A 21,570-nucleotide genomic window follows, 5' to 3' on the forward strand; every position below is an offset into this window, starting at 1 on the left:
CGAAAGTGAGTTTAGTTTCAGAACTGAAGAGTGACCAAAGGTCATAGTCTTAGGTTCCTCTAGTCTCTTTCTGACCAGACAGCCTGGTCTTTTAAAATAATTTTAAGTTTTGTTTCATGCTTTCTCCTACTCTCTTCAGAGCCTTCTAATTGGAACTCTTCTATTGGAGAAATTGAAACTGAATTTCTCTTTACAGAGATCATGAATACAAAGTGTTATGCTCAGAATCCCAGCTGGCACCACCCTGGGATTGATTTCCTGTAAGCAAATTAGTCTTTTGTATAACAATCATCTTCCTTTAAATATTAAGGGGCAAAAGTTTTCCATCTTCTTTGGTCTATTTTTATTGTATCTTGAGGGTAAAGAGTTCCAATTTCAGAATAGGCAATTGGTTGTCTTTTGGGAGACTTGATTGAATTTCAAAACCTTTGTTTTATAGCCAACAGTTTTGGATTGTGTCAGAAGTGTTAAAGAACATAAATATCTTTATAATCCAGATGAACTGTTTGGAACTTGAAAAGTGATTGGGTCTCAGTTTACTGAGACAGTAACTTGGAATTCAGTGCCATTTCAAGTCTGTAATTGGTTCAGCAGTACAATTCTCACAATGTCTCCTTCTGTTGTGCATAGGGTCGCTATGAGTCTGATATGACTTGATGGCACCTAACAACAACAACAACGTGGGAGACCAGGGTTGAGTTACCAACCGCTGCATCTCATGAGCAGCTACCTCATCTGTCACGAGAGGCTTGTGTGTTGCTCTGGTGCTGAACAGGTTTCAGTGGCGCATCCAGATTAAGATGGAATAGGAAGAAAGGCCTGGTGATCTGTTTATGAAAAATCAGCCAGTGAAAACCCTTAGGATGTCAACGGTCTGATACCCAACCTATCAGACTGTTGGTGCAGGATTAAGAAGTATTTTCTGGCAACTCTATGGCAGCTAACAACAATGATCTTCTTTGTTTTTGGGGGGCCAGTGACGTTTTGAGATTAGATTACTTCTTTGTATCCTTCATCACAGTTTTCCTACTTCAGCAGGTCAGGGTACAGATTAAATTGACTAACATGCATGAAGATATAGGCTAGAATGGGCAATACATACTAGCTCATAACCATTCTAATCTTTGGAATCCAGATACACAGAGTTATTGAGAGATGATGATCAGCTGTGATGTGAAATGGAAGTAATTATATGATATAAGGGTTTTGTCTCAAAGTTTCAGTTTTGAAAGAGAACTGAAACATTGGACTAAAAGGCAAGGGGCCTGAGTCACAGTCGGCTTCAAGATGGAAAATGAATCCTTTCCTAACTGCGTGTTGGCTCTTCAGTGAGCACTGCACATATTTGAAGTTTCAGACCTGAGAGACCCTCAGGAAGTCTTGATGAAAGAACTCACCATAGAAGCAAGAAAAAAAGAAGACCAGAATCCTCCAAAAAAATCAACAATTCTTCTCTCGGGGTTGTAGCAATTCAGGTGACTTTGTCTGTATTCTTTGGTATTTCCTAAGTTTTCCATAATGAACAATATTACAGTCTTAATAAGACCCCAATGTGATGTTCTTTGCTTTTTTGGCCCCTCTCTTTTCTGACCCTGGTGAAGAGGAGTATGGTGCAAAGTTGGTCAACATGACTGGAAATGGATTAGAAAGATAATTTCTAAGTGGCAAGTCATTTTAGTAACACTGAAGTTTGGTGTAGATATGCATGTATGTATAATGTATAACTTTCATGTGATATTAACAATGTTGCTCAGTAATGTCCATATTTTGTTGGCTCACGTTTCAGGCCTCTAGGGTAACAGGATGGGTTGTTTCTGTGGAAATGGAGCCACAGAACTGAGAGACAGTAGTGAAGTTGTAGTTGTTATTGAGGGAGTAAGACTATATGTTTATGGCCACTGTGTTTGGGGGTAGTGAGTTGTGCAGCAGTGGATACTAGACAGCTGGCAGGAAAGCCAGACATATAGCTCAAGGGGTTAACATTCCTATTGTCCCACCTGAGGGCATATGGGCCCAGAATTGTCACACCTGGGTCTGTACTGAGATTTGTTTCTGGAAACCTCACTGGAGTTTTACAGCAGGACTAGCCCATATAAAAGCCCTGTAAATCCGGCTGTTGCTATTATTACAACAGGCTTTTCAATCATAGGAGAGACTAAGAGATCAGCCTTCCTTGGCCGTGAACCTCAGTTATAGTCTGAAATGTTGTTAGCTGCCCTCCAAGGGCAGATTACCCAAAAAACAAGGTAAGCGTAGGCTTGCTTGTGCATATTTACCAATCTGTAGTGAACAATTTATGTAGGTTTCACCTGTAAACTTGTTCAGTACTGATTAGTAAATAAGCACAGGAAAGCATATGCTTATTGGGTACTCCATTCCTGTCAGGGATTGTAAATTTGAAAAGAGGCTTTATGTAGGAAGGCACTGTGCCGGGTTGGGAGAGAGACAGATGCCTAGAAGCAAAATCTCTGATGTGGTGAAAAGATGTGAAATTGTTCACTACCGATTGGTAAGTAAGTACAAAGTAAACCCATGCTGTTTAATGATCAGAAAGAAACTGGAGGAACCCAAGACTATGGCCTTCGACCAGACTTCAGGCCTGAAAAAGAACTCATCCTCTTGGCCTAATTTTCAGCCAAGCAGTAGATAGGAATACAGGGTAGACAATAACACTAGTAAGGTATACTCACCATGGCATGGTCAGCCATTCCAAATCAAAAGGACAACATGTACATAAGGACAAAGTTGAGAAGGGATGTGAAGGAGGATGAAGTGGAACTAGAAACCATAGGGCAGAAGAGGGAAAATGATTGTTGCATGGAGGTTGTTCATTGAGGTGAAACAAAGTGTATGATTTGTTGAATGGAAAACCGATGACTTCTCTGTCAATCTTCCCTCAATTTACAGTGAAAAGTTAAAAAGAACACAAGTAAGCCCATGCTTACCTTGCATATTTGACAATCCAACACTGCTACCACCAAGTCAGCCTTTACTCATTGTAACTCCATGCACAGTGGAACGAAAGGCGGCCCAGTCTTGCATCATCCTCATGGTCAGATTGAACTGAATTGTCCTTTGTGACTTTCGGAAAACTTTTCTTTCCAGTTCATCTTTAATCTGGAAGCTCCACTGAAACCTCATCGGTATCAAAAGCAACATGAAAGTCTCTATTGACAGGTGGTAGCTGCACAGGAGGTGTATTGGCCAGGATTTGAACCCAGATCTCCCACATAGAAGGTGAGAATGCAGTCCTCTTACTCTGACTGCTTCAGGAAGTCAGACCAGCGAGAGGTAGAGTGCTGAGGCTTTTGGTGCATATAAACAGCACACAGGTCAGTGCTGGGCCTGTTTTGCATTATCTTCCCCACCCCAGCCCCACCACACACCCCTTTGAGACTTCAAATCATTCCTGGTGCCTTGTACCAACTGTGCACAAGCTTTCTCCCAATGCAGATCTTTTCTAATTTCCTGCCCTGTGGCAGAGCCGTCGGTCAATAAGCAAGATGACTGATTAGTTAGAAGAGGCTTGCTTCCAAAATGGGACTTTATCCCCACAGCAGAAACACAGTAATTATGCTTTGATGTAGTTGGGAGAATAAAATTTCCCCAAGCAGAACGTCAGTTCTCAGTGTACAACATAGATCCTTGACCGAATCAAGGAATGGGAGTCCTGTGGGTAATATGCCCCATCTGCTCCTATTGGAAGCCAGGTCTCCCCACTACTCTGACCCATGAAAGAGGGGCAACAACAGTCTATATACCTATGTAGATCTAGATAACTCAATGTGGCAAATGCTATAGACTGAACTGTACACAATCCCAACCTACCAAAGAGGTTGAAGTCCTAACTCCCAGTACCTGTGAACTTGACCTTGTTTAGAAAAAGAACAACAAAAAATACAATCCATCACCAACAAAAAACAGTTGCCATGGAGTCAACTGTGCTCTTTAGGGTTTTCAGTGGCTAATTTTTTTTTTTAATAGACTGCCAGGTATTTCTTCCAAGGTGCTTCTGAGTGAACTCAGATCTCCAACCTTTCCATTAGTAGCCCAGTGTGTTAATCATTTGCACCATCTAGAAACCCCAAGCACACAGTGAGCTCTCAGTAAATGTAGGAGGACACTGTTGGTGTGTATTTATCTCCAGAATGTCAGACTCATGACATAGGAATTTGGGGTCATTCCTTGGTCTGTTATCAGTGAAGTTAACATGAGGCTATACTGGAGTAGGGCAGGTTCAGTTCAGTCATTGTTGTTGTTAAGTGCTGTCAAGTCAGTTTCAGCTCATAACAACTCTGTATAGGGTTTCCAAAGAGCGACTGGTGAGTTCAACCCACTGACCTTGAGGTTCAAACCGACCTTGAGGTCTAGTGCTTATCCTACAGTGCCACATAAAAGAGGACAAAAGAGAATAAGAGGAAGACACTATGGGACCTGCAGCTGCAAGCCAAGGTGCACAGGGAGCTTCCCCATCACCAGCCTAGGAGAGAGGTGTGAAACAGATTCTCCCTCAAGGAAGGCATCAGTTTGGTACCCTGACCTTGGACCACGGCCTTCAGACCTGTTCTTTAAAGCTACCCACTTTGTGGCATTTTGTTATAGCTCTAAGAAATTTACACATATTTAAGACCTGCTTTTAGTGATTTTGGCATTAGTGACATTTGCTGTCATGGGTGGAACCACATCATAGTCTCATGCCAAATTTAATGAGGTAGTGTGGTAAATGCCTTTTTTATAACGTCAAGTTGACTCCGTCTCATAGTGACCCTGTACAGGGTTTCCGAAGAGCATCTAGTGGATTTGAACTGCTGACCTCATGGTTCAAACTGCCTTTGTGGTCCAGTGCTTATCCTACAGTGCCAAACCAGGACTCCTTTATACTGGGGAGGGGGAGAAAAGTCAGAGTGGAGCACAAACAAACAGTCTCATTATCTACAACAATGCTCCAGAGTGAGTTACAAAAGGACAGATGTGAAACTGCCATCCCTGTCACTGGCCTCAGTGCCCACGTGACTTTCATTGGTAGACCATTTTATTAGGTTGGATGCCATCTGAGTATTAACATACAAAGTTTTCATACAATTTGGCTCTAAATGTGTGCCAACATCCTCATCTAGTGCACAACTAAAGAAAGATAGATTTCTCCCAATGTTGGAGAAATAAAACTGGTTTTGGAGCTGGTATATTTGCATACATTATATTTTAAGAATGATTTAAGGGATTTCCAGGGCAATTTTGACTAGACCCAATTTTTATCTTTTGTGCTGACTCCAGAGCTGCTTTGTTACTGTTTTATAATCTTTTTAAACTGTTAACTTCAGATGTTTATTTTTATAAATGATAATGGTACAAAACTTGATCTTGGCTCATTTTTGAATCACTACAAATTCCAGTTAGCGTGTTCCAAAATGATGATTTTATGATACACATTATAAATAGAGTTCAGAACTAGAGAGTATTAATGCTAACATACCATATTTGAAAGTGTCATAAAGGTAGTTTCTGTTCACATCATTAAGCAAATAATGTTCAGGCAAGTTATGTAACTAAGTGTGGAACTACGGATTCCATAAACACTCTGGAAATTCATTAACATTGTAATTTTTGCTAACAAATGGCTAACCTAATTTAGTCACAGGTCAACTTGAGCATACTCAGATGCTTCTGATACATGTAAATCATGGACAATACTTTCACCGAAATGACCAATGAGCAAATCCAACAGCAAGCAGCTGGAATGAATCCTTTCTTTATTTCAAATCATATGTTTTGTCCTCATTAAAGGCATTAATATTCATGAGTAAATGATTATATATATATGTAAATATAATGGATTTTTTTACTGTAATGACCCAGATCCAGCCATTACCCCATCACTTTTTCTTTTAATGGATATTCTGCATCAAAGTACAGCAAGATTTTATTGTGACTAGAGAAGTATATACAGTTTTATGAATGTATTATTTCTTTGTGGAAATGACGAAAAAGTGAGTTCCTTTGGGGTTTCAGTTGTGATTTGCCCTTTGAGGCATTCTCCATGGGACTGAAGGCAGAGTGCCTGGCACATCGTAGGTGCTCAGCAATGCCTGGCATTGGGAAAGCAAGAGCCCAAGCAAATGACAGAGACACTCTAGAGCAGAAGAGCACAGAGAAAGACAGGTGACATGGCTTCAAGCCACATGAACCTTCTTGGAGGGGGGAAGACAGAACTGATCCTCAAGTGGGGGAAGGTTCAGGATTAGTGGAAAGTTGTGCAGAGACCATTTCATGATGAAATGACACAAAAGTTGTTATACTTGTGAGTTGCCATGGAGTCAGCCCCTGAATCATGGTGACCCCATGAAACAATATGCTGCCATCCCCAGGATGGGTGTGGGTTGTGGGTTGTGGATATGACCATTGCAAACTGCAGGGTTTGTATCGGATTTCTGGAAGTAGATTTTTAAGCTTTTCTTCTTAGTCTAGAAGCTCCATAGAAACCTGCTCAGCATCTTAGCAACCTGCAAGCTTCTACTGATAGATGAGTGATCACTGCACATAAGGTGCGTCGGTCAGAAGTCAAACTTTGCATGGAAAGCAAGGATGCTGTCACTGCACAGAGGTAGATGCAGAGGTAGGAAAGTGAAAGGGACGTTATGAATTTTGAGGAAGGTTGTTTGCTGGTTAAAGGGGATACGTATAGGTAGGTTAGACGAGTACCCCATTTTTTAGGAAATTTCTTTCTGAAGTCAAATGCCACACCAGGACTCCTTTCTCTTGGTGACCAGGCTTTATATATAAATTCATTGTCTGCCATGCATCTGAGTGTTGAGGGAATGATAGTACATCTGCAGTTACAGAGAAGAATGGAAAAAAGACTTAAAGGAAAGCAGAGATGACAGAAAGGGCTGCCTGGAATCACTGTGCCTTCTTAACCCACTGCCACTCTATGTCACTATGCCTCTGAGAGGTCCCCACTTTGATTTAAGGTAAGTAGCATTGGTTCCTGCTACTGTTGTCACCAAGTTAACTCTAACTCACATTGACCTTATATATAAGAATGAAACACTGCCTGCTCTTCATCATTGGTGACGTGTTTGAGCCCATTGCTGCAGACACTGTGTCAGTCTATCTCCTTGGGTTTCCCTCATTTTCGCTGGTCCTCTGCTTTAACAAACATGATGTCCTATTGTACTGACTGAGGATTGCTATTAATTGGTACCTCATTAGGGATATTTATATACATCAGTTTCAAGAAGTTGAACTACATAGAGAGGACCTCACAAATTATCACACAAAAACCAAACTTAAACACAGAGGTAATCTCATAGATTGATATTTTATGTTGATGATGAAGATGGAGAAGGAAGAGGAAGAAAAGGAGAAGATACATTCATTGTACTATTTCCTGCTCTTTGCTAAGATCAATTGAGCCCATCATGGCCAAGTAACAAAACATACTTCCTAGGGGAAAGGTGGTCCAGCCAAGGGTAGAGTTCCCCTCACCATGTGTACCCAATCCCAGGTAGAATTCCTATTCTAGAAAACTCTGGGAAGTGCCATCTTTCTTGACTATATTGAAAGAAAAAGGGACCAGAGATTGGCTGTCTTTCCTCCACAGGCTTTCTAGCTCTGAGTTCTGCCTGCCCCAACACTGTCACTCCTTACTCCCATTCCCTGGGTGGGGTGGGGTGCAGTCTCACTCTGATGCTGGCCAATACCTCCACACCTTCACCTGAGATCATCAGTGGGTTGCCTTTCATCTCAAACAAGCCGAATTAAGAAAGAAAATCCAGGTTTATTAATTCCCAGAACCAAAGCACATAGCTGTAAACTCCTTGAAGGCAGGGACAGTGCCTGGATTATTTATTGTATAGGGTGGAGGGGAATGTGCTGTGGGGTCACAGAAAGTACTGGGCTTGGTTTAACCTCTCTGAGCCCCAGATTACCCAACAGTAGCGTGGAAAGAGGAACCACATTTCCACGGGGATGTTTTAATGATGAAAAGGGAGCTTACACATGTGACGGCACTGGCACACTCGTGGCATGTCATAGGCATATAAATAATTGGCAGTCCTTCCCTACTCCAGTAGGGTACCCTCGAGGCTGGCATCGAACACACTTCGACAAGCGCATGGAATTCTCACAGCCTTCTGCAATCCAGAATCAACCAACCCGGCTGCTGGTGAGTCAATTACAACTCATGGCGACCCATGTGTTTCAGACAAGAACGCTATAGTTTTTTACCCCTTAAATTGATTTTGTTGTTTTTGAGACCATACACCGAAAAGCAGGCACCAATTCAATAATTTCTACCTATAAAATTTAGTGACATTGACTACACTTTTCAAGTTGTACAGCTATTCTCACCCTTCTTCTCTGAGTTGTTCCTGCCTCGTTAAACACGAATTCACTGTCCTCAAACGTTTTTATATAGTCTTTTTTAAAATAAAATGTCTATAAAGAGAAGTTTACTATCAAGGAAATGGTTTACAAATTGCAGGGTCCCCAGCAGAAGAGAGAGAGAGCCCCTCCCAGTGTCCATTATATTGGGAGCAGGCCACACCCCCAAAGAAGCATCCTTTTAATTGATTGGCTGCTCATAGCGGTTCATCATAGAATTAACTAGGCCTGTATTAGCTTTCATCACTATCTGATAAACCTCTGAAAATCCTGGCCTAGTCGAGTTGACACAGAAACCTAACCTTTGTAGTGCACCCTTGTCAACTCAAAACCTATAAACTCTATATAGTCTTTTGAATGACTGTTTTAAATTGAACCCATGTGATCATAGAAGATCGGAGTGCTCAAAGGAAGACCTTTTTGCTTTTTTACTAGTTTATGGTAAATCCGTGGTCTACTGACACAGTGGCTACAACAGTGGGCTCAAACATGGCAACAATTGTGAAGATGGCACAGGACTGGGCAGTGCTTCATTTTGTTGTACACAAAGTTGCTGTCGCTCTGAATCAAAACCAATTCTACTGTTCCTAATAATAACAATATTGTTTGGTGTTTAGATGACTTTGTTGTTGTTGTTGTGAAGTGCCATCGAGTCGATTCCGACCCATAGTGACCCTGTATAGGGTTTCTGAGGAGCAGCTGGTGAGCTTGAACCGCTGATCTTATAGTTCAAACGGCCTTGCAGTCTGGCTCATTAACCCACAGTGGACCACCAGGACTCTAGGATATATATATATATAAAATATACAACCAGTTTTAATTTTCTATTCAAAATTATTAGCAACCAAATAACTAAAATAGTCTCAGATCACATGGATCAGTGGATAGCACACTGTAATTACCAACAGAAAATGTGGATTCAATCGCAGACTCTATTAAAAAATTAGATGTGCTTAGATACGCCCCTTAATGCCACTTAACTTCAGTGGGTTTTTGAAAACTGAAGGTATTGGTACCATTTTTTTTTCTTCTTTATCTCAAAATGGCAGGCATTGGTGGATAGGTCAATGGCTGTGACCATTTATCCACCCATGAATGTGGGTCATTACTCTGCCACCAGCAAGCCCTCTTGCATCTTGAGACAATCAAAATGAGTGACGTTGTCATGTTCTGTAGGTGGCAGGCACATATATGATGATACCAACTTTTAAAATCAAAAGGAATGAGTAATCACTATTCTAAAATTGGAAGTGGAATTTGTGGGAGGGGGCAGGGCTACTAGCCAACCTGATGAATTCTCTGTTCTAATAATGCACGAGTCAAAATCACAAGTCTGTGGCTATGTGACTCCAGGTAACTTACCTGACTTCTCTAAGACTTGGTTTTGTAAATGGGATGGTTAATGGATATAGTGAGAATTAAACGAGTTAGTCTGTGTCAGAGTGGTTAACCTGACATCTAATGGCTGGCTGTGTACTGTCGAGTCAGTTCTGATTCATAGCAACCTTATATAGGGTTTCTGGGGCTGCAAATGTGTAAGGGAAAAAGAAGCATCATCTTTCTCATGTGGAAGGATAAAGATTATCTCAGGACAATAGTTGTAGGGATTTGGCCAGCCTTCATGGCTCTATAAAGTCTACAGTCCATGAAAATTTGAAATTCTGTTCTGCATATTCACCCTTTTAATTAGGACTCTTATGAAATCTTTGATCAAAATGTTCAATTTAGTGCCTAGACTTGGAATTGACTCAATAGAAATTGATATGGTTTATTTTGGATGGGAGTAGGCTGCAGAGATTCCCATGTGCTTGTGTAAGTGTGTTTGATGTCAGCCTTGAGGGTATCTACTGGGGTAGGGAAGGACTACCTTATATATATGCCTATGACATGTCAAAGTCCTGGTGTGGCACTGTAGGGTAAGTACTGAACTACTCCTCCAATGTTGGCAGTTCAAGCACACCAGTCAACTTGTTCCAAGTAACAACAACAATGACATGCAAGGAATGTGCCTTTATGTATATCGTCTCTCCTTTCATCATTAAAACATCCCTGTGGAGAGATAGTTCAGCTTTCCATGTTATAGTTGGGGAATCTGGGGCTCAGAGAGGTTAAGCCGAAACCTGCTTGCAGTGACCCTCACTCTTCTTCTCTTTGCTCCAGGTAAAGAGAAGCTAATTGTGTATTGGGTGGCTGCTGGCAAGCTTTTAAGACCCTGGGAACTATGCAATGAACTAGGAGGTAGAACAGAAGCACTAAATACATTAGGCTAATTAGCTGGGATGTCCAAGAAACCATGACCCTTAACCCCCAAGCCAAGGAAAATGAAATCTTATTCAGTGTTTAGTTGTACATAAGCAGACTCAGAAGCTACTTTTTTTTTTGTCATTGTTGTAAAGGTGCCACACACCTTTTGCTAATTCACCTTTTTCAAGAGTACACCTTATTGACAGAAATTACAACAATCAGCTGTGGAATTCTAATTACTATGATTTTTCTATCACCATTAACCCTCTTCTTTTTTCCCTCCTTTCTACCATTGGCAATTCAAATAAACGTTGGTCTTTCTATGTATGATTTAAAATAGCAAGTGTGAGTCTTCCTATTTTGTTCTTCTCTTTCAACATTGTTTTAGCTATGCAGGGACTCTTGCCATTTCCTATAAAATTGAGGATTCACTTTTCTGTTTCTGTAAAGAAGACTGAAGGAATTTTGATTAGGAATGTATTGAATCTATAGATCACTTTGGGTAGTATTGCCATGTAACAGTATTAAGACTTCTAATCCATGAACATGGGTATCTTTTCATATATTCAAGTCTTTTTTAATCACTTAAGAAATGCTTTGTAGTTTTCATTGTATAAATCCTTCATGTCCTTGGTTAGATATAGTCTTAGGTATTTTATTCTCTTAGATGATACTGTAAACAGAATGATTTCCCTAATTTCTCTTTCTTATTTTCCCTTACTGATCTGTAGAAACCCAACTAGATTTTTTTGGTTTGTTTGTTTATGCTCACCTGTACCCTACAACTTTGCTGTTTCTCTATTAACTTTGACGTTCTCTTGTGATCTCTTTGTTGTTGTTGAATATTTAGGATCATACCATCCATGAAAGTTGTTGTTGTTAAGTGCTATTGAGTTGGTTCCAACTCATAGTGATCTTGTATGGGGTTTCCAAGGAAATGCTGGTGAGTTTGAACCACTGACCTTGTGGTTCACACCAACCTTGTGGTCCAGTGTTTGTCCTACAGTTCCACACCAGAAGCCCATGATATGGTGATAATTTAACTTATTCTTTTCTAATCTGAAAATTTTCAATTTCTTTTTCTTGTCTTATTGCTCTGGCCAGGACATTAATACATACTAAACAGTGTGATAAGAGTAGGCACCTTTGTGTTGTTCCTGATTTCAAGGGAAAAGTATCTAGTCTTTCTCCATCGTGTATGCTAGCTATTGGCTTTTGGTGTATGCCCTGAATTATATTGGGGGCCTTCCTTCCCTCCAATGTTCTTGAGGGTTTCATCAAAAAAAGGTGTCAGATTTTATCAATTTTTTTTCTGCTTCCATAGAGATGATAATGTGGTTCTTATCCTTTGTTCTATTGATGTGGTGTATGTAGTGTATAATGCTAATTAAGACGCTCTGGTAGCGTAGTGGTTACAAATCAGGCTGCTAATCTCATGGTCAGCAGTTCGAAACTACCAGCTGTTCTCATGGGAGAAAGATGAGGTTTTCTGCACCTGTAAAGATTTATAGCCTCGGAAACCCTGTACAGGATTGCTATAAGTCAGAACCAACTCCATCGCACATAACAACAACAACAACAACAATAATGTTAATTGATTTTCTAATGTTAAATTATCCTTGCATTCCTGAAATAAATCTCACTTAGTCATGTTGTATGACTCTTTTTATGGGGGTTTGGATTCTGTTCACTAGGATTTTTAGAGCTATGTATATTCACCTGTATTTTGACTTGTCATTATCTTTTCTTGTAGTGTTTTTGTCTGGTTTAGGTATCAGGGTTATGTTTGTTTCATGGAATGACTTAGGAAGTATCTCTTTAGAACAAAGGGATACTGAATAGTGTAAAATCAGGAAAGGTGTGTGCCAGGGTTATATTCTTTCACCATACGTATTCAATCTGTATGCTGAGCAAATAATCCAAGAAGCTGGATTATATGAAGAAGAACGTGCATTCTGTACCATTGCCTCTTGATTTTATTTTCTCGATATGCAGATAATAAAACCTTGCTTGCTGGAAGTGAAGATAACTTAAAATACTTCATGGTAAAGATCAAGACCACAGCCTTCAGTATGGGTTGCTTCTCAATGTATATAAAAGAAAAGTCCCCACAACTGGACCAATAAATAACATATCATGATAAATGGAAAAAAATATTGATGTTGTTAAAGACTTCATATTGCTTGGATCTACAAACAACACTCATGGAACCAGCAGTCAAGAAATCAAACGACTTTTTGTATTAGGCAAATCTGCTGCACATGGCCTCTTTAAAATGCTCAAGAGCAAAGATATCAATTTGAGAACTACAGTGTGCCTGACCCAAGCCATGACATTTTAAATTACCTCATATGCATGTGAAAGTTGGACAATGAATAAGCAAAAACGTAGAATAATTGATGTATTTGTGTTATAGTGTTGGAGAAGAATATTAAAAGTATTGTATATTGGAAGCAGTACAGCCAATTGATCCTCAGAAGCCAGGATGGCGAGACTTCATCTCTAAAACTTTGGACATGTTATTAGGAGGGACCAGTCCCTGGAGAAGGGCATCATGCTTGGTAAAGTAGAGGGTCAGTGAAAAATAGGAAGACTCCCAATGAGATGGATTGGCACAGTGGCAGTGGTAATGGGCTCAAGTATAACAATTGTAAAGGTATTGCAGAACCAGGCAGTATTTTTTTTCTGTTGTGTATAGGGTCACTATGAGCCAGAACAGACTCAACAGCACCTAACAACACCAACAACAATCCTCTAATCTGCTGATTCTTTCTTCTGACTAATTAAAATTAGATCTGTTGGTAAATTCTTGTGTTTCTCATTTCAGTTATTGTTCATTTCAGTTGCAATATCTCTTTTTGTCTTTTTCTTTTCTTTTCATCATTTTCCTTATTTCTTTTAGCCCTTTGCCTGTTTTCCCTTAGTTCTATAATTATGTTTAATTTTGTGTTTTATTCTTCCTTTTTTATTCATTATTTGTTCATCATTTCTAGATGTACTTTTGAGTCTTGGTGTGGGGCTGTAGGATAAAAACGGGGCTGAGAATCATTAGGTCACTGATTCAAACACCAGCTGCTCCTCAGAAACCCAACACAGGGTGGCTGTGAATCGGAGCTGACTCGATGACTCTTAACAACAACAACAACAACAACAAGATGCACTCTCACAGTCTTTGTCATGGTTATTTGGATGATTTCCTCAGTATTTTATTTTTTGTCCATACTACTTTCTTCACTCTTAGGTGGACAGGTATTTCAGACTTTGCTTACCGTTTCCTCTTCCTCTCCATGATAGCCCCTTCTTTTCCTTGGTTTAATTGTGATTTGAAAGTTCCAGATAGAGTTTTTCAATTTTCAACGTTTCCCAACCACACTACAGAGTATGCTGTGTTCAGTCTGTCCACCAGCAGGAACTACCATTCAGGTGAGAAATCATACATGAATCAATCTGTCAGCTAGGGGGTACACTCCCTCACTCTGCACTTCCCTTCTCTGTTTTTGCAATCTTGGTTTTAGTCAGAAAACCCATCCCCGGCAAGCCCCCTTCAAGGCTGGTGCTGGCCTTGTATTTTGCCCAAGGTTTCTTTCCCTGCTCTGTCAGGGTTGCTCATATGTGAGCTGCCGTTCAGAGGAAGCACAGGCAGACTTTCTTGTGTTAGAAAAAGGAGGAACTGGCATTCACCAGATGGACCTTGGGGAGGTCTATCTTGTTGGTTTCACCCCAGTGACTATGTGGTAGCTGGGGGAACAGTCTTCCCTTAGGTGACTCATGTCCTGATTCTACAGTAGAGGACTTATGTAGGAGTTTGTATTAGTTTATCAGGCCACAGTTAGCAGTTTGGGGTGGAGTAATCACATTCTGAATGAGCACAGGGTGGTCTCCCTTGTTGCTATTAGAACTCGCCCTGCAATACGTTGGCTTTGGATGTAGCCTCTACTCAACATGCCTGCTTTCTAGCACACAGCAGCCTGAATCAGCAATCCTCAGTGTCAACTGAAAGTGGGGATGACTAGCCCTAATTGACCCCAGGGAGGTTTGTCCTGTTGATTTCAGAGGCCAGAGCTATGGAATGTGCAGAGAGGCCAGTAGAAAGTTTACTATGGGAGTAGACTCCACTGTACAACTTTCTGTAGTAATTTGCAGTTGACTTGCAGCTGACAATGTCTAAGTGAGGGAGGTACTGGCACATTTCAAATGCCCCCCTGAGAAGTCTGCCTTATTCCAATCAGAGCTCCTCCAGGGGTATATTGGAAGTCTCAGCCAGCAGTCCTCAGTACTGACTGAGTGGGGAAGCAGACAGACCAGAACTGACTCCCCCGGAGGTCTGCACTGTTGCTTTCAGAGACCTAAGTTATGGGATGTGCAGGAGGCAGGTGTAATGTTGACTGTGAGAACCTATTTGACTACATGGACCTTCTATAGCTATTCACAGTATGCTGTCAGTCAACAGTATCTGGGGTTGAGGGCATAGGTGCTAGCACACTCCAAATGGAGCTTCAGGCAGGTCTGGATTTGCTGATTTTAGTGAAGAAACTTGGGTCCTCTCTCTTTGTACAGGCAGAGGAAGTGGTAGTTGGGGAAGCAGGCTCTTTATCTGGGCCTTTGGTCCCAGTTCACTGTACCTAGTGGCCCATGTGGCTAGAGAAGGTGCAGGGACTGTGAGAGAAGTGATTTCCGTTTTTGCTAATTTATTGATTCTGGCCCATCTGTAGTGGGTTGCTGCTTTCCTCTGCTCCCCAATTCATAGTCTCTCAAAGCTGTTTCTTGCTCTATTTGCAGAGGAAGGTGAGAAAGATGGTTTGTTTACACCATCATCTTCCTAGAATGCCTGTCTTCTGTGGCTCCTCTGGGTGAACCTGACCTTCCAATCTTTTGATTAGTAAATGTGCACTTCACCATCTATGCCACCCAGGGACTCTAGCCTTCTTTTCATCCTACACGGGCACTGCTCCCTTTCCTATGAATGTCTGGATACCTCAATGGGACGCAGTGACTTCAGGCCTTCTACACTTCTTCCCCTAGAAGTGCTATTCCTCCACCACAACTAATCGAGCAGCCAGGTACAGAAGTACCCTGCTTTCTTTGTCTCTGGCTCTTTCTCCTCCCTTACAGAGAGTCAGTTCCCCCATTGCTCACCCTGACAGCTACAAACGCCTATTTATTTGCCAACTAACTTCCTGGTGGTTTAATATCCACTTGAATTACTGTACAATCTCTTTCAAGTTATATTTGATTATTTTTCACATTTAAAAACATGAACACAATTACCCAACAATGGCACGTGCCGTTACAGTCAGAAATAAAATAGTATTGCAATACTATATTTGCATCTTGGACAAGGAGTCAGCCCCTGGAAATTATGTCTCCAGCATGGAGCGAGATCTACAGTGATAGGTACCATATAAATGCATATGAGACAATAAATAGTTACAAAGGGAGAGGATGCTGAATAATTAATCCACCCGCCTCTCCAGGAATGCTCTTTATAAATCTGTCCCAGGCGTTCATTTGTTTTTGTTTTTTTTTCCACAGAAGCAAATATTTAAAAGTAAAGAATAAGTAATGTCCAGGAAGGAGAGACATAAAACGGAAAGCCAGTGGGAGGGAGAAAGATGATTATAGATGGTGAGGGCTCCACGGGGACTGGAACGTTAACCATCAACTGGGTGGCACCTGGAAAGGCTACATGGTAAGGGTGGGACAGAGGTATTCAATGAATAGACATGCTTGTTCTGGCATCAGATCTAAACATTAGGCATTTATACTGGATTAATGTCATGAACTACTTTTATGGGTACAAGCCTATGTGTAGTTTGAAAGGAAAAGAGTCACAGAGGTACATTTAGAAAGTTCTAGAACCCTCCTCGCTTGCCCTAATCTCAACAAATCTCCAAGATTCTCTGGATAAGAAAGAGGTTTAATATGACCGACTCTAAACCTTGGCTTTGATTTACATACTTACAGGGAAGGGGTACTCATGACCTTTTAATGACTTGTTTTGTCTCTGGTAGCCTCGACATTCAGAAAGTTCTATTTATGGAGTCCAGAAGGGCCTTTCTGAGTTGCCCCTCTATGAACCAAGAATAGCTCAAGTCTGTCTGCCCTTCAGAATACCAGGATACCATTTACTCTGACTCAGAATGATCCTACAGGACAGAGTAGAACTGTCTCCTAGAGTTTCTCAGGCTAGAAATCTTCATGGAGGCAGACTTCCACATCTTTCTCCCCCAGAGCAGCTGATAGGGTTGTGGGAACCAATGTTTCCATTAGCAGCCAAGCACCTTAACCTCTATGCCACCAGAACTTTTTAGCAGAGATCAAATCCCAATCACTTCTTCTTTTGGTGACTGTTTGCCATCAAGTTGATTCCAACTCATGGAGACCACACGTGTGTTAGAATAGAATACTCTCTTTGCCTTAATAATAAATGTTCCACCACTCGTCTGTCAGTTTGTTGCTCTGTGGTGGTTTGCATGTTGCTGTGATGTTAGAAGCGATGCCACCAATATTTTGAATGCTGGCAGAGTCACCTACCCATGGAGGACAGGTTTCAGCTGAGCTTCCAGATTAAGACAAATTAAGAATAAGGAGAGATAGACTACTTCTGAATGTTTAGCCACTGAAAACCTTAATGAATAGCAACAGTGAGACACTGTCACTGTCACATAGCACCAGAATATTGAGTATTGAAACAAGATGAATAGCACCAGAATATTGTTAGATATAGTGCTGAAAGATGAGCTCCTCAAGTTGGAAGGCCCTCACAATATGACTGGGGAAGAGCTGCCCTGTCAAAGTAGAATTCACTGTGATGACAGGAATGGAGTAAAACTTTCAGGACCTTCATTTTCTGATGAGGCACAACTCAAAATGAAGAGAAACAGTTATAAATATCCATCATTAATTGAAACATGGAATTTAGGAAGTATAAATCTAGGATAATTAGAAGTTGTCAAAAATAAAACAGAATGCATAACCATCAATATTCTAGGCATTAGTGAGCTGAAATGAACTGTTATTGGCCATTTTGATTCTGACAACCACATTGTCTAGTATGCTAGCAATGACAAATTACATTCATCATCAAAAGGAACATTTCAACATCTGTCTTGAAGTACAGTGCTGTCTGTGATAGGATAATATCCATGCACCTACAAGGAAGACCAGTTAATACCATTATTATTCAAATTTACACACCAACCAGTAGAGTCAGTGATGATATGACTGAAGAAAATTCTACCAGTTTTTTCAGTCTGAAGTTGATCAAACATAAAGTCAAGATGTATTGATAATAACTGGTGGTTGGAATGCAAAGGTGGGAAACAAAGAGGAAGGATCAGTAGTTCTAAAATATGGCTTCGGTGATAGAAATGATGCTGGAGATTGCACGATATAATTCTATAAGACCAATGACTTCTTCATTACAAATATATATGTTTAAACAACATAAAAGATGGTTATATATATAGACTCCCCCAGATGGAATACACAGGAACAAAATTGACTACATTTTTGGAAAGAGACAGTGGAAAAGCCAAAACAAGGCCAGGAAAAGACTGTGAAACAGACCATCAATTGCTCATATGCAAGTTCAGGCTGAAGTTGAAGGAAATTAAACCAAGTCCACAAGAGCCAAAATATGATCTTGAACATATCCCACCTGGATTTAGAAATAATCAGAAGAACAGATTTGATGCATTAGACAATAATGACCCAAGACCAGAAGAACTGTGAGATGACATCAGGACATCAGACAAAAAAAAGCAAAAGGTCACTAAGAAGACAGGAAAGAATGAAAAGACCAAAGTAGATGTCAGAAGAGACTCTTAAATTTACTCTCCAGCATTGAGATACGAAAGCAAATGGAAGAAATTTAGTGGTAAAAGAGCTGAACAGAAAGACAAAGTCAAATATTATAATGAAATGTGGAAAGATCTGGAGTTAGAAACGAAAAGGAAAGAAGATGCTCAGCATTTCTCAAGCTGAAAGTTCTGAGGAAAAAATTCAAGACTCAACTTACTATATTGAAGGACTTTTTTGGGAAAAATATTGAATGATACAGGAAGCATCAAAAGATGGGAGGTATACACAGAGTCACTGTACCAAAAAGAAATGATTGATGTTCAAGCATTTCAAGAGGTACATATGATTAAGAGTCAATGGTACTGAAGGAAGAAATTCAAGCTGTACTAAAACACTTGCCAAAAACAAAACAAAAAAGCCTCCAGGAATTGATGGAATACACATTGAAATATTTAAATAAACTGAGGCAGCACTCAACTAAGCCAAGAAATTTGGGAGACAGCTATCTGGCCAACTGATTGGATGGGATTCATATTTGTGACCATTTCAAAGAGAGGTGACCCAACGGAGTGTTGAATTATATGAGCAAAAACATGGCTTCAGGATTGTAGGAAGACTCATTAACAACCTGCGATATGCAGATGATACAGTATTGCTTGCTAAAAGCAAGAGGACTTAAAATACGTACTGATGAAGATCAAAGACCACAGGCTTCAATATGGGCTGCACCTCAATGAAAAGAAAACAAAACTCCTCACCAATGGAACAATAATTAACATCAAGATAAGTGAAGACAAGATGGAAGCTATCAAAGACTTCATTTTGCTTGGATCCACATCAACGCTCATGGAAGCAGCAGTCAAGAAATCAAACAACATATTGCATTAGGCAAATCTGTTGCACAAGAACTCTTTAAAGCGATCAAGAGCAAAGATGTCAGTTTAGGGGACAATGTGCTCCTGACCTGGCACGGTGGCAGCAGCAATGAATTCAAGTTTAACAACTATTGTGAGGTTGGTGTAGGATCAGGTGACGTTTCATTCTGTTGTGCACAGGGTTGCTATGATTTGGAATTGACTCAATGGCACCTAACAGCAATAACAATTATGTTTCTTATTAGCCAATATCATATCTTCTCTCATGAAAAGTCTGTTAAAATATTTTGCACAGTTTTTTGTCAAGTGGTATGTCTGTGGCTTATCATTTCCTTTTCTTAACAGTGTATTCTGAAAAACAAAAGTTTTGCATTTTGGTGAGATCCAATTTGTTAATATGTTGTTGCTGTTATGTGCTGTGTTATGTGCTGTGGAGACACTTCCGACCCATAGCGACCCTGTACAGGGTTTCTGATGCTGTAAATCTTTACGGGAGCAGAACGCCTCATCTTTCTCCCGCGGAACAGCTGGTAGTTTCGAACTGCTGACCATGAGATTAGCAGCCCAATTCATAACCACTATGCTATCAGATATCCTTAAATTGTTGATACAGTGATGGTGGAATGTTACTACTACTTTAGAAAACACTTTGGCAGTTTCTTAAAAATGAAGCAGACACCTATCCTATGATCCAAGGAGTTCTCATAGCGTAGTCGTTACGAATTGGGCTGTAAACCTCAAGGTCAGCAGTTTGAAACTACCAGCTGATCTGTGGGAGAAAGATGAGGTTTTCTGCTCCCGTAAAGATTTCCAGCCTCGGAAACCCTATACAGGGTCGCTATGAGTCAGAACCGACTCCATGGCACATAACAACAACAACAACATCCTATGATCCAATCATTTCACTCTTAAATATTTACCCAAGAGAAAAGAAAGCATATGACTATATAAAGACTTATACATGAATATTCATAGTGGCTTTATTTGTAATAGCCCCAAACTAGAAATGATCCAATTGTCCATTAACAGGTAAATGGATAAACAGACCATGGTATAGCCATAACATTGAATACTACTCAGCAATAATTATGAATAAGGAACCCCTGAGACATGCAACAACATGAATGAATCTCAAAATAATCCTGCTGAGGGAAAATAGCCAGACAAGAAAGAATACATACTGTCTGATTCCATTTACATACACTCTAGAAAATGTAAACTAATCTATAGTGACAGAAAGCAGATCAGCAGTTGTCTTGATGGGTTGTGTGAAAGGAGTGATGAAAAGATGCTGAAGGAAGGATAACAAAGAAGCATAAGGAAAATTTCAAGGGTGATAGGTTTGTTCATATCTTGATCATGGTGATGACTTTGCAGGTGTAACCGTATGTCGAAAGTAATCAAATTTTATACTTTATATTTCATTGTATTTCAATTACAACTCAATAAAGTTGCTTTATAGAAAAGGAATTGCTTTATATAACAGGAATTTAAGTCTTTACATTCAAGGATATCCTGTTTATAACCCTTACTAATACTTTGGAGACCTGGTGTGGTGCTGTAGGATAAGCACTTAACCACAAGATTGGTTTGAACCACAAGGTCTATGGTTCAAAACTCACCAGCCACTCCTTGGAAACCCTATACAAGGTCGCGGTAAGTTGGGCCGACTTTGCAGAACTTAACAACAAACTAATAATTTCAAAATTTCCTTTACTCTCTTCTATAGTTTTTCTCCTTCACCTAACTACTTGGGACCACCAGTCCTACAAAGTGCAGAAAACTCTCCAGCACTCTCAGTTTGGGGGGTACCTTGACACTCTTCCTTAAGCACCCCAAGTCCTCTTATTATGAACATTAATTTAGCCTCTCTGTCTTCTCTTCTAGTATTCTTACATTCTATCTATCTGCCCTCTACCCATTTTCCAGATTATATATTATAAAGTTTCTGGTTAGGTTGTGTAAAGTAAAGGTGCGGAGTTCCTCTGTGTAGACATAGACCTACAGCAGGCTGGATTGCTTGGAGAGCAGAACAGGGCTGGATTTCAGCTCCTCATCATTAGAAACCTTTATTCAGTGCACAAACGAAACAATAGACAATAGCAGACTTGCAGGTGAAGCAGGTATAAAAGCAGGTAAAGTCAAATATTCTCAAGAGGAGAGGAAGATTGGAAACACCATTTGTCCCCATATATATTTTTAATTTTTCTTTTGCATAAAATGAATTAATTCATCCAACCATCAAGACATATTGTCCAGAGGAAAC

The 21,570-nt window shown here is 40.2% G+C and overlaps 1 protein-coding gene across 3 annotated transcripts in view; it reads right to left on the bottom strand.

Annotated features, from left to right (window-relative positions):
• The window catches only part of KCNIP1 (Kv channel interacting protein 1), a 600,752-nt gene that overhangs the window by 125,373 nt on the left and 453,809 nt on the right, over window positions 1–21,570 (bottom strand). The window lies entirely within an intron of this gene.

This window comes from Chrysochloris asiatica, unplaced genomic scaffold, assembly GCF_000296735.1.
Source record: "Chrysochloris asiatica unplaced genomic scaffold, ChrAsi1.0 scaffold00071, whole genome shotgun sequence".
In the NCBI taxonomy this organism is placed as follows: domain Eukaryota; kingdom Metazoa; phylum Chordata; class Mammalia; order Afrosoricida; family Chrysochloridae; genus Chrysochloris; species Chrysochloris asiatica.